The following is a 23,622-nucleotide window of genomic DNA, read 5'->3' as shown; positions in this document are numbered from 1 at the left end:
TATAGGCCACGCCCATTTGCGTCATTTCCGCCATTTTGAATTTTATCCAAAACACACTTTTTGCTGCTCCTTCTACAGATTTTGCCCAAATCTCACAACAATCAGCACACATGATCTCTGGACCTATCCGATTAAAATACCATCGGCAGAATGTTGATAGTGCGTATCGTTCGGCCGTAATCGTCGTCCGAAGTTAGTAGGAGGGGCCTATATCACAAAAAATGCCATAAATCACGAACGGAATGTCCAATCCATCCCAAATTTTAATCACATGTTCGGGGTGGTTTAATCAACCAGAAGCCAAAGCAATTCCATTTTCATCTATAGGGGGCACCGCAAATGCGAAAACTTTAACCATTTCTCGCATTTCTTGGCGGCATAAATCCCCTGAATTACTTACACATGATCACAGGTGTGACTTGAAATTGTAATTGGCTAGTAATGTTAGTGGGAGGGGCCTATGTAAGCGACTGTGGCAACCACACTTTGCAATTTATATAAATTTAAATAAATTGCGACCTTTCTAGTTTAGACAGTTTTTGGTTTAGACTAGTCATTGCAGGTTAGACCAGTCATTAGTCCTACAACTACAACCAATCTCAAACCCTCACCCTAAACCTAACCTCCCATGGGGCAACACACCTAAACCTAATCTTAACCCATGTCTAACCAATGACTAGTCTAAACTAAGTATGCACCCCCCTTCTTACAGATTCTGAATTGAAGATGTTGACTGACCAGTTGCAGACCAGTTTTGACCAGTTATATAGACATAACAACCTGACTACAGAGAAAGACCAGTTGCAGACACGTTTTCACCAGTTGCAGACTAGTTTTGACCAGTTGCAGTCCAGCCATAACCTGACTACAGAGAAAGACCAGTTGCAGACCCGTTTTGGTCAGTTGCAGACCAGTTTTGACCAGTTGCAGACCAGCCATAACAACCTGACTACAGAGAAAGACCAGTTGCAGACCCGTTTTGGTCAGTTGCAGACCAGTTTTGACCAGTTGCAGACCAGCCATAACAACCTGACTACAGAGAAAGACCAGTTGCAGACACGTTTTCACCAGTTGCAGACTAGTTTTGACCAGTTGCAGTCCAGCCATAACCTGACTACAGAGAAAGACCAGTTGCAGACCCGTTTTGGTCAGTTGCAGACCAGTTTTGACCAGTTGCAGACCAGCCATAACAACCTGACTACAGAGAAAGACCAGTTGCAGACCCGTTTTGGTCAGTTGCAGACCCGTTTTGGTCAGTTGCAGACCAGTTTTGACCAGTTGCAGACCAGCCATAACAACCTGACTACAGAGAAAGACCAGTTGCAGACCCGTTTTGGCCAGTTGCAGACCAGTTTCGACCAGTTGCAGACCAGTTTTGGTCAGTTGCAGAGCAGTTTCAACCAGACAGAACAGTTGCAGACTAGTTTTGACCAGTTGCAGGCCAGCCATAACAACCTGACAACAGAGAAAGACCAGTTGCAGACAAGTTTTGACCAGTTGCTGACTAGTTTTGACCAGTTGCAGTCCAGACATAACAACCTGACTACAGAGAAAGACCAGTTGCAGACCAGTTTCAACCAGTTGCAGACCACACACCACAACTTCACAACTGACCAGAAGAGGAGGCTGTGTGGTCAGTGAGATTTCACTGTTTTTATTTATTGTCATGTTGTTCATCATAGAGAAATTATTATTATTATTATTATTATCCTTATTATTATTATTTGTTTGTGTTAGAATCATATGGAATGACATTTGATGACGGTGCCGGTGTGTGTTATTACATCTCTACTGAGACCAAAAGCTGGGACCAGAGCAGACAAGACTGTATCGACAGGCAATCAGACCTGATCATCATAAACAGCCAAGAAAAACAGGTAACCTGTGTGTGTGTGTGTGTGTGTGTGTGTGTGTGTGTGTGTGTGTGTGTGTGTGTGTGTGACTGTGTGTGTGTGTGTGTGTGTGTGTGTGTGTGTGTGTGTGTGTGTGTGTGTGTGTGTGTGTGTGTGTGTGTGTGTGTGTGAGTGTGTGTGTGTGTGTGTGTGTGTGTGTGTGTGTGTGTGTGTGTGTGTGTGTGTGTGCGTGCGTGCGTCTGTTGTACAGTTTGTACTTCAGTAACCAGAAGCCTTTTATGTACAGGCCTTACTTGAGAGTGTGGCGTCATCCCGGTACGTGTGGATTGGTCTGACTGACAGAGAGACAGAAGGCGTGTGGAAGTGGGTGGATGGAACACCACTGACCAACCCAACGTAAGACTATACTTTCACTCTCCTGTTGTTCTTTGATATTCTACGGCCTGGTATGTTTGGATACCCCCCCCCCGCCCCAACCCTTGGTCAACTATCTAGGGTTTAAGTGGTTAAACCCTATTATTGGATGACCATGGGGTTCCCCAGGGCTCTATATTTGTTCTGCTCCTTTTTCCCTCTGTACCAAATGTCTTGGCCGAAATTAACCTCATCTTGCCACCTGTTGAGAGCTTGTAGATCTGCTATTTAATTCTGAAAATGTACTTTATAATTTGTACTTTTGAATACTTACTGCAGTATTTACTTGAATGTATATTCTTTGTCCACCACTGCCTCCCTACGTCTACAGGTTGTGGCGAGCCGGTGAGCCAAACGGCAAGGGAAGCGAAAACTGCGCCCACCTTTGGGCTCAAGGATGGAACGATCAGAATTGCAATTCAAATTCTCGGTACTGGATGTGTGAAAGAGCTGTGTAGAACACTGGTTCCTAAACAGTGGGCCGGGACTTATATATGTGGGTCGCGGACACATTGATTCTTACAAAAGATTGAAGGGATTCTTTTGAACATAAATAATCAATAATATATATATAATTGCATACATAAATACAAAATCAAAGAGAGAACACCCATTTGAAGAAGGGGTGAATATTGTGATAGTTCTGCTAGTTTGGGGCCGGGGAGACATCAGATGTATCTTTTGGCTCTCGAGCTAAAAGGTTTGGGTACCACTGGTGTGAAATCATCATTATCACAATGCATCAGTTACTGGATGATGTGTATTGAAACATGCATATGATGTGTTTCAGTCTTTAATCAGTGCAGTACAAGTTACTATATGCATCTACATATTATCATCTACAACATCTCAACATTTTAGAATATTGATTACTTGTTTTATGCAAATCATTTGGGACTTGGAATGTAAAGTTTTGTTTGTATACTTGTTTTAATCTACTTCCTCTTTTTATTCATTTAATAAATAATGAAGTTTCCCTTGGAGAATCAGATACCAAATATAATAATAATAATAATTATTATTATTATTAAATACATAATCAAATCAAATGAAAGCACTATATTTCTATGTATATACCTAAACTATGAAACATTTCAAAGATTGCTTTTCAGGCAAACAAGTCCACCGTAAGATGAACCTAAATAGGTTTGAATGGGGTTTCTAGGTGTAAGTATATAGGACTGTACCATGCCAAAGTTTGTGCTAGAATGCATTGGGCGTTTAAGTTAAATAACTCAGAAACTACAAAACATTTCAAAGTAAAAAGTTCCAGCATGTGTGCCCACAGTAAGCTGAATTATAAGAAGTGTGAAGTTTCTAGGTGAAAGTGACTTTTTGACGTGCCATAGAGCTGCCATTGAGCCCCATTTGTCACGGTCCGTGTTATGGTTTGTTATGTTCCTTGTGCTAGGTTTTGGTTTTACTTTACACTTGTGTGCTTTTATTTTGCAGTCTGTTAGTGTTTCCTGTGTTGCTCTTGTTACCTGTGTTGTCTCACCAGTACCCTGATTACCCTACAGTGTTTCCACCTTGTCTTGTTAGTCCCTTTAGCCAATCATTGTGATAATTATCTGTTGAGTTCACCTGTGTCCTTGTGTATTTATGCTCCCCTGGTTTTGTCTTTTCCTTTGTCAGATCATTGTTGTAAGTCACCAGTGTTCAGGTCATAGTGTATTTTCAAGTGTTGAAGCTCTTAGTCTTGTTCCTAGTAGTCTTTGTTCCTAGTATTCTCCTAGTGTGTTTTCTTCGTGTTTGGTCCTGGACTTGTGTGAGTTTTGGTCATTAAACTCTCTTGCATTTGAGCTCCTTTGCCTCCGCCTATCTGTCTTGCACTTGGGTCCTACCACCCCTGCCTATCGTGACAGATATACATTTCTCAAATTTGAAAGCACTATATTTCTAAAACAATGAAACATTTCAAAGATTGCTTTTCAGGCAAACATGTCCACCGTAAGATGAACCTAAATAGGTTTGAATGGGGTTTCTAGGTGTAAGTATGTAGCATGCCAAAGTTTGTGCTATTGCCATTGAGAATGTATTGGGCGTTTACAAAACATTTCAAAATGAGCGCAGTGACATTTCAGATCAGCAGAACACAGTGAATCAGGCTGGAACCCAGGCTACATTCATATATTCAGGACTTGCACACATTTTCAATTCTCAAAAATAGATCTACATGCTCATAGCGAAGCACACTATGACTAAAATATAGTATATGTCTCAAGAGCCTGTCCTATGATGACACATTGATGATTTCGCCTCCGGTTTTTGACAAACAATAAAACATTCAAATGTTTTTCACACATAGAAAGATTGTATGTCATAAGTGCCTTTGTGTAAATTGGACTGCTTAACTAACTGTGACATACTGAAATACTTTCACAATTTCTTCCAGGCAGTCCAGATAGACTGGTGTACTATACATGCCGATGCAGAAAATGCTGTACATGCTGTATGTAGAAAGCTTAGCTATTCACACAGTTGTGATGTTTTCTTTTAGTGGTGCAACCACTCCTATATAGACCCGTGTGTGTGTGTGTGTGTGTGTGTGTGTGTGTGTGTGTGTGTGTGTGTGTGTGTGTGTGTGTGTGTGTGTGTGTGTGTGTGTGTGTGTGTGTGTGTGTGTGTGTGTGTGTGTGAATTGATGCACAATCTATGTAAAGCGCCTTGGATAATGGCGCTATATATAAATGCACCATTTACCATTTGTATTTACCATTTGAAGAACACCATGGGAACAATATTTATATTACTATAATAGTTATATTATTTTTAATTTTAGAACACCAGGAACAATATTTCACAACAATATTTTCATAAGAAGAAACTGTGAGGAACAAGCTGGAGGACATTTGCATGCCTTTTATTGATTCGTTTTTTTAAGAGTTAAGTTTTACAGAAAGTAATCAAAAAAAGAAGGGAGAGAAATCAACTCATATTTGCTTCTCGTTATTTACCAATTAACAGTTTACTGCCCTTAACAATATTTTTTGCATAATTGATTGATTGTTTGATTATATTAAACGGTAAAGAATAATCATCGCATGAAACAGAAAGTACAATCAAAGTGTACATAAGGACAAATTAACCTATTCTTTGGAAGAGAAGGTTTTCCCCAGTACCAAACCTGCTAAATTTGAATTCCCATTATTCAACCTATCTAAACAAATGCTAACTAGTAGAACAATTTCAATTAACGATGAAGATCTTGCCATATTCACCAGGTCACCAGAAATGTCCTCCTAGCCTCCTATCCTTACCCCTCAATTAGACCCCCCCCCCCCCCCCCCCCCATAGAGCTGCCTCTATAGGTTTCTATAGGTCTAGGTCTATAGGTCTATATAGGTCTCAGGTCCACCTTCTCTGTCCATCAAACCTTACACAATAACACAACACAGAACAATAACCCTTACACAATAACACAACACAGTGGACAATACCCCTTACACAATAACACAACACAGTGAACAATAACCCTTACACAATAACACAACACAGGCTGTGTTCTGCCCATCAAACACAAATGTTTGGTCAAGCCATGTGACTCCCATTGGAATTGCATTGTGGCGGCCATTAAACACAGGCAAGACACAGAACATGTGTTCTGAATGTGTGTATGGGGCCTTACAAAACATTTATCTTTAACAAGATACTTATCATCATAAAAGTAACAGGTCTATAATCTGTTATTCTTCACTTCAATTCTTCACTCCATTCATAATCTAAATGATTAAAAGCCATTACCAACTACATGTACTTGTAAAATGTTTATCAAAGCAGTTTTGTTTAATCAGAACAATTAATCCATTGATTTAAACTCATGATCTCATCTTTAAAATCCTTTTTTTTTAATATATTTTTTATCCCACGATTTTGTAACCCATTTTTCACCCCTGTGTCAATCATCTAATGTGATCCTGGGCTCTACACACCCTCCACCAACCTAGTCCCCATATATGGGGGACATGGGGAGAGCAACAGACTTGAACTCATGCTTCCTTCATGCCTGAGTGTCCAAGTTGCTCCTTTACACCTGACGGGTGGAGTTTCCCTGGTTGGACGTCGTAGCGCGTGGAAGGAACACGTTATTCCAACCAGTTCCTTTCCCCTCCATCAGGCGGGGAATCCTCCTTTTAAGGAGGATTAACCATCTCTGACAAGTCACCTTAGTGCCGGGACACTTTAAGGAACATTCCTATTCATTTATTTTAACGATTTTATTGTAGCTTTTTAAAGGACCACTTCACCACTTTTCAAATGACCTTCATATAATTGGTCTTCACGACCAGTGACATCATCGATGGGGAATACAAGCTAATAAAAACGGCAGACTTTGTATTCCTGGAAAGTTGCAATACGAAAATGGAAGCCCTCGTTCTCATGATATGAAAAAAATCTCTCTCTCTCTCTCTCTCTCTCTCTATATATATATATATATATATATATATATATATCGTTCATTTGTATAGATAACGATCACCTTATCGATCAGGCTTATCGAGCCGGGTTCTTATCGAGACCACTGTCGAGCATTTTCTATTATTTTGTGGAAAGACGGGAGACGATAACATTCTAAACAGAACCAGTATATTTTACTAAGGGCCTTCAAATACAGTACTTTTCTAACAGACGGAAGGCAATTGACCTTCTTACCAAAATAATAATATTAAATAAACCGTTAACTGGTTAATATGTCACTTTAAAAGCGTAATGTTGTTCACCTGGACAGCGTTGGTCGGCAGGTATCAATACACTTTTAGACCAACATGTTTGTGCCAGCGTGGATGATTAAATGTATTTTTTGATCGCCTCTTGTCTTGATTGTTTAAACATGACGTAATGGGCCGTAACATGCTTCATAACAGGCTTGATAAGCCCAAAGCTTATTGATAACAGGTACTGGATAAGCCCAAAGATTATTGAAAACGGGTATACTCAATAAGCCCAAAGCTTATCGATAACAGGTACTGGATAAGCCCAAAGCTTATTGATACCGGGTACTCAATAAGCTTGTTATCGGATTGTTTCGGGTATCGGTTATCGAGCTCCATCCCATGGTACGGTACGGGTGCAGTGCGGTACGGTACGGTACGCCCCTCGACCGCTCTGTGCCGTGGTTCTTCTATTATTTATTTGTTTTACTGAGGTTAAGGTTAGGAATAAGGTTAGGTTTAGACATAGTTTTACTGAGGTTAAGGTTAGGAATAAGGTTAGGTTTAGACATAGTTTTACTGAGGTTAAGGTTAGGAATAAGGTTAGGTTTAGACATAGTTTTACTGAGGTTAAGGTTAGGAATAAGGTTAGGTTTAGACATAGTTTTACCGAGGTTAAGGTTAGGAATAAGGTTAGGTTTAACCGTTTAAGCATAATTTACTTAGGTTACTTTAGGGAGAGGGGGGTGTTGGTAAATGGGTGACTCGTTTGGTATTAAATTAAAAAACATTCGCGGGACATCTTACATAGGTCTCTTAGTTTCCTGCTAAAACCGCTTTTCAAATTAAGACGCTCTAATGTTGAAGTGAACGGCTGGCGATCTGTGAGTTCCTTTTCAACCACTAGATGGCATCGTTGGAGGTAAATGAGTTAAAGGGACACTTCACCTTATTTTATTACCATATAACCAGATCTTTATTTGAATTATGTTTGGGAGACAAGAAACATTTCCCTGGGGGGGTTTATGTGGGTAATAATTAATAAAATGTGTTTTTAGATATTTTAGTATTTCAAAGTGTCCGTGATGTCATGGACACTGGGCTCACTCCCTTCCTGGACTACATGTTGTCTCAGTAAGACAGCCCCTCCCCCTATCCACAAGGAGGAGCAGTGCACCAAAGCATTATGGTAATTGTAGTGCAGGAAGGTAGTGAGCTCAGTGTCCATGACATCATGGACATTATGAAATACTAAAATAATCATTATTACCCACATAGAAACCCCAGGACGGTGTTTCTAGCAGGGGGGCAGTCAGCCAGATATTTCGTGAAGCCTCATTTGAAATCGGTAGTTCATAATAATGGCCTGTTGTGGCGCTGGACTGGACCCAAAAAGCCCCATAGCTCCATAGAGGCCCATGTATTTTGGCCCAACTTCACCTAGACTGTATTACCTTAATAAACATGGTCATGAATACTTTCTTCTTCCAGTCACTAGTTTAAAGTCTCATTTCTAATGTCATAATATTCTTTTTGGAAAATTATGGTCCCATTAATTAAAAAAATGACCATAAAGAAAAAAAAACATCGCGTATGTTCTGAGGGGCGTGGCTACCGTTACAGTCTATGATCGGGATTCTCCTCCCACTCGAGTCAAAATAAAAACCAACGGAGAAGAAGGGGGGAAGTCCCGCCTCGTTGTCTGGGCAGCCAATGGCCAGCTGGTCCAAAACGGAGCCAGCCAATGGCCAGCTGGTACCAAACGGATCTAGAAAGATGGCGACTTACAGTGCAGGAATAACAGGCTTCATTTTACGTCCATGTTAGACCCGGCGAACGCTTTGTCCATATTTTTTACAGTCTATGGTTTCTAGTCTCCCAAACATCATTACAATAAGATCTGGTTACAAAAGGGGTGAAGTGTCCCTTTAATGTAATGCTAGCAGGACCAGTGGAGGAAGAAGTACTGGAGTTAAAGTAAAAGTTACAATATTAGACGTTTATACTCTTATCCACAATGACTTGTACGTATAACCAACTTGTAGAAATACTCTGCTACAGGATACAGGCCTGTAAACAGTATTGTGATAAAAACATACAGTACTCATTATGTACTATTTCACTTTCTGTCAAAATCTTTCACAAATAGCAGATTCACAAGATCATAGCATGGTGCATTGCAGCACATTGTGAGCTTGTAGATCTGCAGTTTTGGAAGAAACAAAGTAGTAAATTGTGCTTAAACGGTTAATGCATGTTACAGAGGATAGAGTATGTGAGTAAATGTACTCAGTGAGTCTCCATCAGTGTTACAGAGGATAGAGTATGTGAGTAAATGTACTCAGTGAGTCTCCATCAGTGTTACAGAGGATAGAGTATGTGAGTAAATGTACAATTTACAATTTACAATTTAGGCATTTAGCAGACGCTCTTAATCCAGAGCGACTTACATTTAAGCAAGAACAAAAGCATGGGAATACATCACATAAAAGCATTTATCAATATCATGAAACATGCGTAAGCTAAGAAAGTAACAGTGGAATATCTATATAATGAAACTATACATACACTATACATATAAACTATACATATTTACTACTATGCTATACATATGTACTATGGCGTGCTATAACTATATACAATACAATTATAGTGCTGTCTACATAACATGCTATAAGTCTGTGTCAAATGCTATCTAAGCCAACAGGAATGCTATCTAAGGGGTTAGGGTAAGTGCTATGGGCCATGATGGAGTCTGAAAAGGTGGGTTTTCAGGCTACGGCGGAAGATTGGGAGTGATGCTGCAGTTCTGACTGCAATGGGAAGTGCATTCCACAGTTTTGGAGCCAGAAGGGAGAAGAGTTTGGGACGTGTGGAGCGTTGGCCCGGCGTTTTTAGTGAGGGTACTTCCAGTTTCCCTGCGTTGGCTGATCTGAGTGCGCGGGAGGGTTTGTAGGGTTCAATCATACTTGTAAGATATGGGGGAGCCATACCTTTGGTTGCTTTGAATGCCAGCATCAGAGTTTTGTATTCTGTGCGGGCAGCGACCGGGAGCCAGTGGAGGGAGCGGAGCAGGGGGGAGACATGTGAGAATTTTGGCTGGTTGAAGTGAGTCTCCATCAGTGTTACAGAGCATAGAGCAGGAAACCAATGAAGGTGTTGTGGTTGTCTGAGTTATCATAGAGCCTGTAGCTACGATATAACCTCATGTCTACTGTGTCTCCCTGCTCCATCTCCACCACCACTGCATTAGACATGTATTCAAAGTTGTCATGAGTATTTGATCCATAGTTAAAAATGAGTCGCTGATCATTTTTGTAGATGTAGACCCCCATATGCTGTGATGATCCATGGGTACCTGCAGTGAATCTGAAGTAATAAACACCTCTGGTTGGAGCGTGAAAAAAGCCTGCAACACACACAGGGGTCATGTTGGGGTCATGTTGGGGTCATGTTCACACGCACGCACGCACGGACGGACGCAGGCACGCACACGCAGGGGTCATGTTGGGGTCATGTTCACACACACACACACACACACACACACACACACACACACACACACACACACGCAGGGGTCATTTTGGGGTCATGTTCACGCACGCACACAATTTACAATTTACAATTTAGGCATTTAGCAGACGCTCTGATAAACCAGAGTGGTTGTAGAATTATATGGTCCAATCCATCCAGAACCCAACCCAGCAGAGAAGGCCACCTTTGGTTGGTCTGTCAACACAAGAGATTATCACATTATTCATATGATTATAAAAACATTCATTAGATTATTAATTACATGAGAGAGAGAGAGAGAGAGAGAGAGAGAGAGAGAGAGAGAGAGAGAGAGAGAGAGAGAGAGAGCTAAGAGAGAGCTAAGAGAGAGAGAGAGAGAGCTAAAAAAGAGAGAGAGATAGAGAGATGAGAGAGAGAGATGAGAGAGAGAGATGAGAGAGAGAGCTAAGAGAGAGAGATAGAGATATGAGAGAGAGAGATGAGAGAGAGAGAGATGAGAGAGAGATAGACAGAGAGAGATGAGAGAGATGAGAGAGAGAGAAAGATGAGAGAGAGAGAGAGCTAAGAGAGAGAGAGAGAGAGAGAGAGAGAGAGAGAAAGAGACAGAGAGAGAGAGAGAGAGAAAGAGACAGAGAGAGAGAGAGCATCCACCATGCAGCAGGTGTCTTTACGTTTTGACACTCCATTGTGTTCCTATTATACCACCAAGATGGCCACCAGGGGGTGCCCTTAGGTCGCCCAAAAGGCAGGTTTCTGATAGTCATTTCTCCCTAATTTGATTTGATTTTTATTTTTATTAAGGATCCCCATTAGCTGGTGCCGTAGCAACCAGCTAGTAAATGGTAAATGGTGCATTTATATAGCGCCTTTATCCAAGGCGCTTTACAGAGATTGTGCATTACATTCACCCATTCACACACACATTCATACACCGATGGCAGCGGAAACCATGCAAGGCACCAACTAGCACATCAGGAGCAATTAGGGGTTTAGTGTCTTGCTCAAGGACACTTCGACAGTAACTCTGGGGGAGCCCGGGTTCGAACTGGCAACCTTACGGTTACCATTCAGGCACTCTACCCCTGAGCCACCGCCGCCCCAAGTCTTCCTAGTCTTCCTGGGGTCCACAAAAATATGTTCCGTTATGTGTGTTTAGAGATGATATTAATGATTTGGGAACATAGAACCTATATAGCTAAATGGGGAACATAGAACCTTTATAGCTAAATGGGGAACATATAACCTTTATAGCTAAATGGGGAACATAGAAAAAAAATTAGTTGAGTGGGGAACATAGAATCCTGGGAACATAGAACCTTTTTCACCACTAACCAACGTCTAATCTAAGGATAGACGTCTAAAAAACTTACATTTTTAGCTTTTTTTATCACATTTTTAGACGGCCCTTTAGACGAATATTAGACGTCTATACGTCTATACGTCACCCATAGGCATTTCGTTCTTTATTTATTTAAAGACCTTTTAAGCGTCGTACGAAGCCAACTCTTGTCGTGACAAATCATGACAACACACACAATAGAAGAAGAAAAACAACAAAAAAGGGTTGTAACCTGCCGTTTTTTCTTTGTTTGGCCCGAAATATTGTTTTTTGTTGTCATGATTCGTCACGACAAGAGTTGGCTTCGTACGACGCTTAAAAGGTATTTAAATAAATAAAGCACGAAATGCCTATGGGACAAATGCATTGAGATTCATTTACCTGGGCCACTCGTTGTTCTGAAAGGGGGAGGGACTATAGACAAATGCTCAGTGGGACACTTAAAGGGATATTTCACTTTTTTCTTTTTTTGGTCATTTTAACTCAGGCTTATGTGAACACCCCAGACAGTTCTTAAGTTGCTTGATTCAGTAATTAGATATTTGATATTCATTTTAACTGCCCCAATTCCTATACAAACCTATTATAACTTAAAACTCCATTTTAACCATGATAGATTCATCAAAAACACCTAAACGTTTTTCTGTTGACTGTTCTTCTTCTAATACGCGAGGGGGTGTGGTTTGTCATTTGCTGTTTTAATTTATTTTTAATAATTATTTTGGTAAAAAAAAACTCCAGCTGTGTTGTGATATGTGATATAATTATGTGATATTTATAACAGCCACTAGATGGCAATGATGATGACTGTGCCACACCTATATCATGGCCACACCTACAAACATTTCCAGATCTTAGAATAGAATGTATGACCTGTATGCTACCAACCCTACAAGTTCAAATAAAGAATCATAACAAGAACCAATGTTTCTTCATTGAGATACAGAAACATTACAAGCTGGAGCTGCTGAAGCCCTCCAGCTCCAGCTCCTTCTCACAAAATAAAAAATAATTATTAAAAATAAATTAAAACAGAAGGTTTTCGGGGAAACGGGTTTGCTTCTAAATCACTTCGTGCGGGAGGCCTTACGTGCTGTTTTCTAAGCCAGTGAAGGAGACATGTGAGATAATCTACGCAAGTGGTGTTTCCCGACGACAGTTAGGTCACACAGTTAGTGCGCAGCCAAACCGGCTGCGCACTGCGTAGCCAGTGAAGACTTTGGGGAAACGGGTTTTCTCTCTCTCTCTCTCTCTTTCGCGCGCACGCACGCACACACGCACACGCACAGTATTCATTACAGTACATTAAATGTTTGCTAAATGTGAAGTTATAATACCTGTTGTTACATAGTTTCTGGCCAGTTCCTCCACTCGACTCTCACTTTGATTCAGCCTCATTTCTACGCTGGACAGCTGAGCAAGGTTGGCTGAAATCATAACAATATTAACATTAAATCTCTCATTAATGAATGCAGTTTGATTAAACACCACTAGTGATTATAGTACACCCAATGACTTTATATCTATCATTTTCTTTTCCCGGTGATGTATTTCAGTCACAGATAGTTTTCAATATTTCTTAACGTTGAATGAAGAATACCAAAGTGAAGGTAAGAGCTCATTACTCATTACTTGTTTTAACTTGTGTCACTATTATTACTTATTGGGGTAGTTTTAATTGATTGATGCACATAATGTCAAGATTGATTTAAATAAACTCAGATTAACTCATTTTTGCATAGAAGAGTTGTAATTTTAATTGAGCCTCATGCATTCTTTATTCATTCTTTATTCTTTATTATTTATCTTCATGTATGCAAAAATAACTCCACATTGATGGAAGCAACAAACTCAGATGAGGTTGAGAGTTGGTGGAAGCAACAAACTCATATTACCTACTTAAATTATATATATAAATAGATCTTAGATTATATAGATCTTAGATTACCAACTGAGATAGCATTTTATGTAGACATATCACTATAGAGGGTATAGCATGCAAAACGTGAATGGCAAATCGAGTGGCAAAGTGAGTGTAATGTTGTTTAGCGTTGTTTAATGCAATCATATTGGACTTTTCTGTTTGGATGTCGAGGCTAGAAAGTAGTTTTTTTGGCACTCAGTAGGCGTTCCCTGGTTTGATGATGATGTCACGCGCATACCCTCTATAGGTTCATTATATAGATATTCCACTGTTAGGCTCTTAGCTTACGTATGATTCATAATGACTATGTTTTATGTATATTATGATTCATAATGACTATGTTTTATGTATATTATGTATTATGTGATACTGAACACAAAGAAAATAGTACCATGTGACAGAGCGGTCAAAATTGAACGAAAGTTGGTCTATTATGGTAGATATAGGTCAACAATACGAATTACGCTAGTTGTGTAGATACTTGATATTCCCCCAAACAGGAGCAGAGGAACTCGGCCAGTCATTTAATACCTTTGCAACCGCGATATTTATGGTAAGCATTTCATACAGCTTCATGTCCTAAAACCCAACCAACCCTTTAATCTCAACAGAGTCTACACTCACACTCTCAGGGAGTTCAACAAACCATGTGCAACCCAGATTCGGCTCAAGCAAAGGTTTAATTTAGCTCCTATAGGCCTACCACTAGGAACGCCCTACCAACAGCCATAAAGTGATGATGTGTTTGGTCAGTATTCATTAAAACATACATGGTCCACTGGTGGCCCGGGGGCCACATGTGGCCCTCACCTTCACCTAATGTGGCTGTGGGGGGCACAGGGCCACGCAGTAAAAGTAAATTAATTCACAAAACTAGCATCAGTATTGTTGACCTATTTCTAAAATATTAGCGCAACTTTCGTTCAACTTTGACGTTGTCATTCTGCTGGTTGAAGAAGCTTTAGGACGGTTATAAAGAAGGTGTGAGACACTAGACTCAACAATACAAATGAGTTTAAAGCTGTTATTAAAGCAAACCTTGGCTTCCATAACACTTCAACAGAGCCACTGGCTGATCACCTCCATGCCACGCCCCATTTATGAAATATTGTGTTTAAAAGTAGCTCAGACCACGTATTGAGTGCATAAATAAATATACTTTTCAGATGGTCGACATTTCTGTATTTTAAACGTTTTTTCTCATAACATATTCTAATATTTTGAGATAGGATGTTTTGATTGTCACAAGCTGTATGCCAGAATCATCAAGATTAAATCAAAACAAAGGCTTAAATATTTCACTTTATGCACAATGAATCTATAATATATGAAAGTTTCACTTTTTGAACTATATTATGGAAGAAAATAATACATTTAATACATTTAACAAAATGAATATTGTAATGTTTTGAGATGCAGCTGTGTAGTGTCCCTCTCCATCTCCCCTGAATGAATATTGTAATGTTTTGAGATGCAGCTGTGTAGTGTCTCTCTCCATCTCCCCTGAATTAAAACAATGTGGAGTTATAAACCTTGGTTTGCTTCTTCACTTGCAGCCAGCCTGGTTTCCATGGCTGTCAGTTTAGCAAGGAGGGCTGAAAACACAAGAGCATAACATTCAGTCAATCATACATACTAAATAGTTTCATTTAAAAACACATCTATCTGTAAGCGTGTGACATCTTCATCAAACCCGGAAGATATGCTGCAATTCCTACTGAGTGGCAAAATACTACTTCCTGGCCTTGATCAAGGAAGCTCTTAGAAGGAAGTGAAGTGGTCACGTGACTGGGCTGCGCCATGACACTTTCAGGCTTTCTCTAAAAAAGAGATTACATATCTGGGCTGTATCCTGGACAACAAGCTGACAGGTGAAGGCATGGCAACTAGGGCGATCAAAAAAGTAAACCAAAGGACAAGATTCTTGGGGAGAATCTCCTCCTTTGTAAACAAGAGGGCTCTCAGGACATTAGCTGGAGCTCTTATTCAGCCCATATTTGACTACGCCTGTACCTCCTGGTTCTCGAACATCTCAAGGTCACAAAAAGTTAAGCTTCAAACCTCCCAAAACAAACTAATTCGACTCCTCCTAGGCCTAGAGCTCATGACCCACCTTTATGCAATACATTTAGATGGCATAGGATGGCTCCGGGTAGAAGACAGAGTTAAGCAGTTGAAAATGGGGCTGACTTTCAAAATAGTAAATTCAGCCCTGCCCTCTGTGCCCTCAGTCCCCATTTACTTAACCGATTACCTCACAAAGGTGAGCAACTCTCACAGCCACAACACTAGAGGGAGTATAAATAATGATCTGGTGCTATGCCACCCACATATAGAACAAATATGGGTAAATTCACTTTCCACAGCACTGCCACTCAGGTGTGGAATGCCCTGCCCCCTTCCCTCAAAACAAACCAATCACTGGCTTCCTTTAAAACCGGTCTGAAAAATCACCTATCAATGTCAGCGGGTCAAAAGGAGAGAAGATGACTGCCCAACCTCACTATACCCCCCCTCTGAGTGATTCTTTTGGTATTTAGATTTATTTAGATCTTTTGGTACTTACACCTGTAAATAATTTTCATGTTTTTTGAGGTATCTTCGATTACTGTCATCATTGTAATGTGAATGAATGCATTGGGACCCGAATGGAAACAAGACCGCAAGGTCTTTTTTCGGTGCTATCCTTTTGGATAAATGTGCTTTTGACTGTACCATGTACTGTTTTTGCATTTGATATTGTCTAATAAAATAATCAAAACAACAACAAAAAAACTCATAATGGGTTAAGTGGGGATACTAAAACAGCGATATTCAGTTACACTTCATACCAATGATACTGTGCGGGTGTAGGTATGTTAAGTGATAACCACTTTCAACATGGCATTATAGGCAAAAGCTTTCTAAATCTTTCAAATTTTCCAATCATCTACAAGCTTGTAGGTCAACAATCTTTGCTATTTGTTGTACAACAAAGTATATATAGTGCTTAAGTGGCATTCTGGACTAGACCTGTCTGGCTGGAAACATTGTGGTTGCAAGGACTGACCTTCTGACCTTTCAGCTACAGGACTGTGTCACAGCCATTACCCGGTGATTGAGAGATAATTTATTCTGTACTTACTCTGTATGAACATACTATTTTAACTAGTGATGCCCCGAATATTCAGCCGCAGAAAATGTTCGGCAGAAAATGGCTAAAAATGCATTTTCGGCCCATTCGGTTTCGGCCCGAATAAGCAGAAACCGAAAATCACCGAATAGTGTAGTGTGAATGCATTCAAAAGGGCTGAATAAATGTTTTATGGACCCATAAGTGATTATTATTTAAGTTACGTTTTGCCATAAACATTTATTTTGCCATAAATCAGGTAGCTTTAAGGTACGGCCATGACAGCAATGGTAGGAAAAAATATATTATCCGAATATTAATCCTATTCGGATATTCGGTTTTCGGCCAACTGTTTCCTATATTCGGTAGTCGGTTTCGGCCAAGAATTTCCCTTTCGGTGCATCCCTAGTTTAAACCTTTTCTTAGTTTACAGAAAAAGAATGGCATTGACATAAACATGACTTACGCCAATGATAAGTCATGTGCCAACATCATTGGCGTGACACGTTACACGATCAGACAGCAGCTAAAGTAGCTTCAGCACAGTACATGGCATTCCTTATTGTCTGTGAAGAGATGGATGGGAGAGGGACTCAGAGTCAGGAGACCAAATTTTAAATCCTGGCCCCAGGACAATGCATGACTTAAAAATCACACCCATGTGAAGTGAGGCGCTCTTTATCGTTATACATCATCTCACGAAGAACTGAATTAATGTTGATTGGTTGGTTAAATTTGTCATTTGGTGGACATTTGATGAGACCTGTGGGGACAACCTGGCATGTGATGCTACTGTGTAGCACAGTGCTCAGTGCTACGTTATACTGTTTTATTAATAAAAAGTATTACGTTATATATATTGTCTGTGCTTACTTTTTTGGTATGTGCTCCTAAGTTTTTGCTAGTGCTCCTAACTTTTTAATTTGGGAGCACTGGTGCTACCAAGAAAAAAAGTTAATTTCGAGCCCTGCACACACACACACACACACTCTCTCTCTCTCTCTCTTTCCATCTGACGGACCCGTTCACTTTTGTTGTATTGTCACACATCAGTGGTTAGTGCATGATTCCATCAGAAGAGAAAAAAGGGCAAAATAAACATTTCAGGGCAGACGCCCTGACATGTGTCAGTGGTGCGTGCGTGTTGATAGCATTATGTTTGTCAGTGGTGCGTGCGTGTTGGTAGCATATGTGTGTCAGTGGTGCGTGCGTGTTGGTAGCATTATGTTTGTCAGTGAGGAGTGATTGACACGCATGTCTGTCTGCGTGTTGGTAGGACGTGCGTGATTCTCCATATAGTATTTTCACTATGTGTCGTGTTGTGTGAAGTATCTAACCATGATAAGCATCAGCCTCTCCATCATCCTTACCTGTGAGCTGGTCGTTAAAGTGGCGGCCCCATTTCCACTCCACGTCTGTGTTGGCTGAACACAGGCAGAAGAGGACTAGCAGGAACATGGCACCAGTCTCCATCTGGAAGATGTGTGTCGATGCTGTAGTGTCGTATCTTTCAGCGTGCAGCAGTGTGGAAAAGACCAGGTCAGGTACAGATGAAGTGAAGTTAAAAGCAGGCGGCTTTATTGCAGTGAAAAAACAGTCCCGCGTCAAGACAAAGAAACAAAGGAACACAGTCCTTTGTGGTTCTCTGGATTAAAAAACACACAGTAAACTCGGGTAGCCAAAATGAGTGACCGGATCCAGGAGAGAGCCCCGATCAGAACCCAAAACCTTTGTTTATATCCTGTCACTAGTCCCTCCTTCTCCCCGGGCCTGTGGCAGGCGTCTCCTGTCTTTTGACCAATGAGATAGCTCTTTCCGGTTGGGTGAGGGAAGCGGGACTAGTCACAGAGAGGACGACAAAGGTTTGATCCTGTTTTCAAATGAATGCATAGTTTATATTTTTTACAATACTTAAATGTAAACTGTAAACCGACTCTTATGAACAGGTTTAAACATATCTAAAAGTATATTAAATGGAAACAAACTTATAGTTAAGAAATGTTTAACGGAACTACAGAAATAAAACTGAACACTCTTTTAAGAGGTAAATTAACACGGTGGAGTGAAACACTATATTCTTATAGTACATTTTAAAGGAGACAAGTTGAACTCACTATTAATAGTTATAGAGTCTCATCTTTCTATAGTGACAGATTGTAAAAAGTCATTCTTAGAGAAATGTGGCACAGTTACTTAGTGAAAGTCATTGACAGTACCCAAACGGTCACCGGGGGAAAATTCCAACCTCTCACTCTCCAGGGGAGAGAGCTTCAACAATGGCCTTGGATTCAGGTGTGAATCGTAAATGCTCCCTGTCTCTTAGAATTTGAGAGAGAGCCTTTTGGTGCATGAGATCACTTTAAAACATTTTACTTGACTTAGTGAAAATAGTACCTTAGTTAGTTCATTTATAGAAATTATACGACAGTAGCAAGCAGCATCTTATATACACTACCTGGCTACCGGTAAAAAATGCAGACCAGCCCTGAGTGATTTGATGCCTTAGGCAGGATTTGACCTGGAAGACATTTAGAACATGCTCTGCATTCCATGTGCTTTTCCATTCCACGCCTGTGTGTGTGTGTGTGTGTGTGTGTGTGTGTGTGTGTGTGTGTGTGTGTGTGTGTGTGTGTGTGTGTGTGTGTGTGCGCGCGCATGCATGCGTGCGTGTGTGGCCTCATATAAAGTCGGACCGTGTGTGTGTGTGTGTGTGTGTGTGTGTGCACATAACATCTGTTGCGCTAAACAGCATCATCACATAATATCCGTGTGTCCGTGCGCAACATATGAGCAGGACGGTACACACCATGAACTGAGAGGCCCCTCTCAATGCATATCGCCCCATGGGGATTATATCTGGCCTCTCTCAATGCATATTGACCCAGGCAGATTAAGGCCCTTTCCCAATTACCCCCTTCTCCATGGCCTTCCCCTTGCTGATGCACGTTCACGTTTCTGTTTGGAGCGAGGGGTAGAGGCGAGGGCGAGGGGTAGAATCCCCTTCGTTTGAAGGGATATCGCGACGGGACTTAAAAAGGAGCAACATCACAGAGGGCTGAAAGGCGGAGGAGGTAAGAAGGCTCTTTTTTGTCCTTTATTATGGAGAAATATGATAATAACAAATATTATTTTAATGTATTAACAATCTGCATCGCATCAAAAACATCACAATCTCTAGCAAAGGTTATAACGTTACCTCACGTGAACTAACGATATGCTACGGCGTTGCATTCATACAACTTTACCCATTCATCTCATTGGCATCTGCGCTTTATTCTTTTTTTATTTACCGCTGGTGCCCCGGTGATACAACTCGGATGCAAGTTAGCCGACCCCCCAGACCACGATATGTCAACATTCTGCAGTTTTGGAGCTCTTAAAGCCGTGAAATAGCCTACTGTACCTACATAACGCTGTCGCTGCATAACGTTGGCTACTCCCTGCAGTGATAGCTGGTATGGTTTTTATCATGACCAATGTTATGATACCTAATCCCCACAAGTTGCAAAAGTTACATAACTAATTAGCAATGTGTTGTTTTTTTTCCCCCAGGCAAACCAGCTATGGAACAGACTGCAAGCTGCTGTAAAGCCTGTACATTGGATGGAGATGAATCACTATGGCATTTTCATTGAAAATGCCATAGTGATTCATCTCCATCAATGACAATGTTTCAAATTCAACAATATTTAGGACAATGGAAAAATTTCATTGTCCTAAATGTTGTTGAATTTGAAACATTGTCAATCATGTAGCATACCACGGCTTGTCATAGGACAAATTACTCTGTTCTTTAATGATATTAAAAACAATGAACACAGTGACCACAGCCCCTTCTTTCTATACTGTAAATTGTTTTTCCTTTTTCTAACCCTGTATAATGATATATATATTAGGGATGCACCGAAAGGGAAGTTCTTGGCCGAAACCGACTACCGAATATAGGAAACAGTTGGCCGAAAACCGAATATCCGAATATGATTAATATTCGGATAATATATTTTTTCCTACCATTGCTGTCATGGCCGTACCTTAAAGCTACCTGATTTATGGCAAAATAAATGTTTATGGCAAAACGTAACTTAAATAATAATCACTATTATGGGTCCATAAAACATTTATTCAGCCCTTTTGAATGCATTCATTGCATACACTATTCGGTATTTTCTGCTTATTCGGGCCGAAACCGAGTGGGCCGAAAATGCATTTTTAGCCATTTTCTGCCGAACATTTTCTGCGGCTGAATATTCGGGGCATCACTAGTTAAAATAGTATGTTCATACAGAGTAAGTACAGAATAAATTATCTCTCAATCACCGGGTAATGGCTGTGACACAGTCCTGTAGCTGAAAGGTCAGAAGGTCAGTCCTTGCAACCACAATGTTTCCAGCCAGACAGGTCTAGCCCAGAATGCCACTTAAGCACTATATATACTTTGTTGTACAACAAATAGCAAAGATTGTTGACCTACAAGCTTGTAGATGATTGGAAAATTTGAAAGATTTAGAAAGCTTTTGCCTATAATGCCATGTTGAAAGTGGTTATCACTTAACATACCTACACCCGCACAGTATCATTGGTATGAAGTGTAACTGAATATCGCTGTTTTAGTATCCCCACTTAACCCATTATGAGTTTTTTTGTTGTTGTTTTGATTATTGCAAAAACAGTACATGGTACAGTCAAAAGCACATTTATCCAAAAGGATAGCACCGAAAAAAGACCTTGCGGTCTTGTTTCCATTCGGGTCCCAATGCATTCATTCACAATACAATGATGACAGTAATCGAAGATACCTCAAAAAACATGAAAATTATTTACAGGTGTAAGTACCAAAAGATCTAAATAAATCTAAATACCAAAAAAATAACTCAGAGGGGGGGTATATTGAGGTTGGGCAGTCATCTTCTCTCCTTTTGACCCACTGACATTGATAGGTGATTTTTCAGACCGGTTTTAAAGGAAGACAGTGATTTGTTTGTTTTGAGGGAAGGGGGCAGGGCATTCCACACCTGAGTGGCAGTGCTGTGGAAAGTGAATTTACCCATATTTGTTCTATATGTGGGTGGCATAGCACCAGATCATTATTTATACTCCCTCTAGTGTTGTGGCTGTGAGAGTTGCTCACCTTTGTGAGGTAATCGGTTAAGTAAATGGGGACTGAGGGCACAGAGGGCAGGGCTGAATTTACTATTTTGAAAGTCAGCCCCATTTTCAACTGCTTAACTCTGTCTTCTACCCGGAGCCATCCTATGCCATCTAAATGTATTGCATAAAGGTGGGTCATGAGCTCTAGGCCTAGGAGGAGTCGAATTAGTTTGTTTTGGGAGGTTTGAAGCTTAACTTTTTGTGACCTTGAGATGTTCGAGAACCAGGAGGTACAGGCGTAGTCAAATATGGGCTGAATAAGAGCTCCAGCTAATGTCCTGAGAGCCCTCTTGTTTACAAAGGAGGAGATTCTCCCCAAGAATCTTGTCCTTTGGTTTACTTTTTTGATCGCCCTAGTTGCCATGCCTTCACCTGTCAGCTTGTTGTCCAGGATACAGCCCAGATATGTAATCTCTTTTTTACTAGTAATTATAATATCGTCAATTCTGACACTGAAATCATTTACCCTACTAAGGGAGTGGTTAGACCCAAAGAGAATAGATTCTTGGTTTTACCAAGATGTAATGAGAGTTTGTTATCCGTAAGCCAAATTCTGATTTTGGTGAGTTCCGAACTGAGCATTTCACTGAGATTCTACAAATGTTATGTTATGGTTATGGCAAAACTTAACTTAAATAATAATCACTATTATGGATCCATAAAACATTTATTCAGCTCTTTTGAATGCATTAATTGCATACACTATTCGGTGATATATTTTCTGCCTATTTGGGCCGAAACCGAATAGGCCGAAAATGCATTTTTAGCCATTTTCTGCCGAATATTTTCTGCGGCCGAATATTCAGTGCATCACTAATATATATCTGTACCCATTCTATACAAACTGTTAATACAATAATCAATGAATCAGGTACAACTGTTGAGCAGGTGTCAGAATGAGCTATATCTAGCTGAATTACATTCTGGTGGGCTACCAAGCTGAGACAAAATTACAATATATTTATTTCATCATAACCACAGCAATGTTATATTTACGTTCCATCTCTTCTCCCAAAATAGCTGATCTACAGGTTTCCAAAGTGGGTCATGGGGACCCCCAGGGGTCCTTGAGAGTTCCAGGGGGTCCCCAGCTAAATGATAGTTTGGAACCAAATGAACCCATAAGGGTCCATTTGTACACTCTCAGAGTTAATTAACATTGATTTTACAATATAAATTGGGGGTCCCAGAGACAGAAATGCCATCAAATGGGGGACAATGGACTAATGCATGTCACACTGCAGGTCCGTGACACTGCTATAGATTCGTAACAATCTATGGGGTCCCTGGCAAGGCTGGCATATCTCTTCAAATGGGGGTCTGTGGGCTAATTAGTGTCAATTTGGGGGTCATTGACATTAAAAAGTTTGGGGACCACTGGCCTGTAGTGAGCTTGCAGATCAGCTATTTTCTGAGAACAGGTTGTATATTATATCACATATCAATATCTACAAGGGTCGTTCAATATTTAGGGACGTTCCAATTCCTAGGGGGATGATTTATCCCCCTACCCCTTGCCACTCATTATGTAGGGACAAGGGGAAGGGGCAAGGGCTTAGGGGTAGTGTTGCCGTTTCCCAATTCCCCCCTTCAACATGGCCCTTAGCCCTTCCCTTGCTTATGCGCGTTCACGTGAGGGGGAAGGGTTATCTCAATTGTCTTTGGAT

The 23,622-nt window shown here is 40.5% G+C and overlaps 1 long non-coding RNA gene across 1 annotated transcript in view; it reads left to right on the top strand.

Annotated features, from left to right (window-relative positions):
* The first annotated feature begins 1,712 nt into the window (after window positions 1–1,712).
* The window catches only part of LOC310870904, a 122,635-nt gene continuing 100,725 nt past the window's right edge, over window positions 1,713–23,622 (top strand). The window contains exons 1-2 of the long non-coding RNA XR_014570280.1: window positions 1,713–1,877; window positions 2,140–2,249. This is a non-coding gene — a long non-coding RNA (uncharacterized lncRNA). The remainder of the gene's footprint in view (window positions 1,878–2,139; window positions 2,250–23,622) is intronic.

This window comes from Protomyctophum parallelum (genome assembly GCF_964188405.1).
Source record: "Protomyctophum parallelum genome assembly, chromosome: 14".
NCBI classification, from domain to species: Eukaryota; Metazoa; Chordata; class Actinopteri; order Myctophiformes; family Myctophidae; genus Protomyctophum; species Protomyctophum parallelum.
This window is presented reverse-complemented; position numbering and strand designations above follow the sequence as displayed.